The sequence below is a fragment of the Gekko japonicus genome, unplaced genomic scaffold (genome assembly GCF_001447785.1).
Source record: "Gekko japonicus isolate JY-2015 unplaced genomic scaffold, Gekko_japonicus_V1.1 scaffold1578, whole genome shotgun sequence".
NCBI classification, from domain to species: Eukaryota; Metazoa; Chordata; class Lepidosauria; order Squamata; family Gekkonidae; genus Gekko; species Gekko japonicus.
This window is the reverse complement of record NW_015162530.1, coordinates 141133-144979: the sequence shown is the minus strand read 5'-3', so window position 1 is coordinate 144979 and position 3847 is coordinate 141133. Positions and strand designations below refer to the sequence as shown.

The window sequence follows — 3847 nt, the reverse complement described above, 5'->3', positions numbered from 1 at the left end:
TGTGCTGCAAGTCCCAGCCACCATTTTGGAATTTGCCGCGTTTTTAGGCCCCGAAACTGCAGGGACTCATTGGGGCGAAAAGAAACTGGACGCCGACACTCTAGTAGTTGCTCCGGAGGATTTCGAAGATCTTCCCATCCCCAGTTGGCATATTTGCTGATTTCGGAGACTATATTTTGCTAGCAAGGAGAGGTTAATGGAGGAGCTCCATTTTTAGGCATCCATTAGCAAGCGCACGACGCCCCCCCCCCCATGTGAGTTCTTTGATGCTGTTGAAGACGGCCACTCCGACTGAATCTCTCTCCACACTCTGAGCACTCAAAAGGTTTCTCCACTGTGTGGGTTTTTTGATGTCGTTGAAGATGGGCATTCCAACTGAATCTCTTTCCACAGTCTGAACATTCAAAAGGTTTCTCCCCTGTGTGGGTTCTTTCATGTCGTTGAAGATGGGCATTCCGACTGAATCTCTTTCCACAGTCTGAGCATTCAAAAGTTTTCTCCCATGTGTGGGTTCTCTGATGTTTTTGAAGAGTGTCACACAACCTGAATCTCTTTCCAGACTCTGAGCATTCAAAAGGTTTCTCACCTGTGTGGATTCTTTGATGTCGTTGAAGATGGGCATTCTGACTAAATCTTTTTCCGCACTCTGTGCATTCAAAAGCTTTCTCCCCTGTGTGGGTTCTCTGATGCTTTTGAAGATTGTCACGCGACCTGAATCTCTTTCCACACTCAGAGCATTCAAAAGGTTTCTCCCCGGTGTGGATTCTTCGATGCAGTTGAAGACTGCCATTCCGAGTGAATCTTTTTCTGCACTCTGAGCATTCAAAAGGTTTCTCCCCTGTATGGGTCCTTTGATGATGTTGAAGAATGCCACTCAAACTAAATCTCTTTCCACAGTCCAAGCATTCAAAAGGTTTCTCCCCTGTGTGGGTTCTTTGATGCTCTTGAAGATTGCCACTCCGACTGAATCTCTTTCCACACTCTGAGCATACAAAAGGTTTCTCCCCTGTGTGGGTTCTTTGATGCTCTTGAAGATTGCCACTCCGACTGAATCTCTTTCCACACTCTGAGCATACAAAAGGTTTCTCCCCTGTGTGGGTTCTTTGATGCTCTTGAAGATTGCCACTCCGACTGAATCTCTTTCCACACTCTGAGCATACAAAAGGTTTCTCCCCTGTGTGGGTTCTTTGATGCTCTTGAAGATTGCCACTCCGACTGAATCTCTTTCCACACTCTGAGCATTCAAAGGGTTTTTCCCCTGGGTGGGCTCCTTGATGCTGTTGCAGATAGCCACTTTGACTGAATTTGCTTCCATACTCTGAACATTCAAAAGATTTTTCTCCTCTTTGTATTCTTTGGTTCAAAAGAAGCTGTGATCTAAATTTTATGTACTTTCCACACTCAAAGGATTTACTTTTTTTCATTATGCTGTACTTCGGAAAATGTACATTAAGCTTTCTTCCATCTCCCTTGTCTACCATACGGCTGTCTTCCTTTCTCTTAGGACTGCCTCGATTCCTGATGTTTCCTTTCAAGTCTTCATGATTAACTTTATCTGGCAGATGCAGAAGACGTTCCTTACTCTCATTCCTCTGATCATCCTCTGCTGGAATAAAGAGAGAGATAACCTTAGCACCTGGGAGGCCAGGTAAGGTCCAAAGGCATCTATGTGACTGCAGCAGGAAAGGATTGATGGCCCTTGGGCCTCGTCCAACTTGACTGACCTTAACTAACACCCCACCTTTCCCCAGAATACCCAGGATTTAAGGATACCACAGCCTTCCAAGAGCCATAGCTGAACTCTTGCCCAGAAGGAGTTTCTGAACCTCCAGATCCCAGGCCCCAGAAGGCCTCCCGCCCATTTTGCCCAGCAGGCTTTATCATTCTTCCAAACTAAAAGTTGCTTAGAAGGGAAGCAGTGAAGTCCCTTGGCTAGTCCTTGCCTGCTCCCTTGATGTACCTGTGAAGGATACCCACTCTCAGCCAGCTCACTTGGGAAGGAAATCCTCTCCTGAGATCCTCTTGAGGAACTCTCCAGCCTTTCTTTGGACGCAAAGATAAGACAAAATACAACCATGAAATATATAGTGAAAACTATTACTTGTTTATATGTGTGACATTTTCTTTAAAGCCATTTCCCATTAAAGTTTCAGCACATGTGACACTCCCAATTTTGTGTATTTGATAAAGTGTATATGTGGTAAATATTACATTGGCAGTACAACAAGATAGGTTCAAGCTAGAATTTTTCGAAACCTTTTGTCCTTCATACTGACGCTTCTGGGGTGGGGCTTGGCGCCGTGTTATCCCAAGAAACTGAGGACGCCGAGCGACCCATCTTATTTCTCAGTAGAAAATTACAACCGGCAGAACTCAATTATTCCACCATTGAGAAAGAAACCTTAGCCATTAAATGGGCGGTGGGAGTCTTACAATTCTACCTCACTAATAACCCCTTTGTTTTGGTAACAGATCATGCACCCTTGCTGTGGCTGAAAACCGCGAAAAATCACAACGCCCGAATAATGCGATGGTATCTATCTTTACTTTCTTTCAGATTCACCATTCGCCATCGCTCAGGAAGTACTCATGTCAACGCAGATTATCTTTCCCGTCTGCCAGATGTGCTGTCCCTCCACACTCTGCTAAGGGAGCTCTTTGACAGCACCAGACAAGGAACGGAGCCTTGGGAACAGCCTTGGGCCTGCTGTGTGCGGGGCCCGCGGCAGGGGGGGGGGGGGGAGATCGAGTGAGAAACAGACAGGCCTTACCTTTCAGGCCGGGTGGTACCACGGGCGCTACCGCAGAGGCCTGGGAGACAGACGCTTCCGATATACACCCCGGGCATCAGAAAGTTAAAGAGAACGGAGACTATGGTCAGATCAGGAGGGAAACCACGTGGAACCGGGAGGGTGATTGGGGCATAGGCTTTCAGGGAATCACAGGGTGTGTTTGATTACTGTAACAAGCAATAAAAAGGAGGAAACAAGAAACACCGGGGAGGAATTCAGAGAATCGAGAAAGCGCACAGAGAGAGGGAGATCAATTCGGCTGAGGACAAGGTCTGGCGTGTGGTGCAACACCCAGCCTGTCCAATTCTGAGGTGTTTGTTTCTGACTCTGAAAGACTCCCAACACGGCGACCAGTTATACATTGCCAGGGGACGACGCGAATCTTTTTTTTTTTTAATTCGGCTGAGGACAAGGTCTGGCGTGTGGTGCAACACCCAGCCTGTCCAATTCTGAGGTGTTTGTTTCTGACTCTGAAAGACTCCCAACACGGCGACCAGTTATACATTGCCAGGGGACGACGCGAATCTTTTTTTTTTTTAATAAATTTTATTAAGAGATTACAAAAATACAACAATAATATCCAACATTTAAGTATAAAGACCATCAATAACATAGGTTAAATAAGTAAAAGATACATTGTTTGCTCAACCAGGTAAAGTATCAGGCAGAATACAAGAAAATATTCAGAGAATTAGCTATAACATTTACAAAATCCAATCTCTACTGATAAATGTGTAATATTGATCCTGTTGGGAATCGCTTATTTGGCCTAGAATATATTTCATGTTAGAGAGAATTGGGTACCATCGACTATAAAAGGTATCATATTTGTAGGTTGGAAGGTTGGAGTCTAATTTATCTGTTATTTTATCCATTATAAAATGATTCCATAAATTTGATAACCACAGACGTAACGAAGGTGCGGACTTGTTTTTCCACGTGGTGGCCAATGTTCCCTCTAAGCTGTGGAGTCTTGTGAGCAAAAATTGTACTTTGTGAGCGACTGACATTAAAGTTGTGAGCGAGCGATTTGGCTGCTGCATGAATTAGCTTGC

At 45.0% G+C, this 3847-nt stretch overlaps 1 pseudogene; it reads right to left on the bottom strand.

Moving 5' to 3' along the window:
- Window positions 1-260: 260 nt before the first annotated feature.
- The window catches only part of LOC107106180, a 34975-nt pseudogene continuing 31388 nt past the window's right edge, over window positions 261-3847 (bottom strand).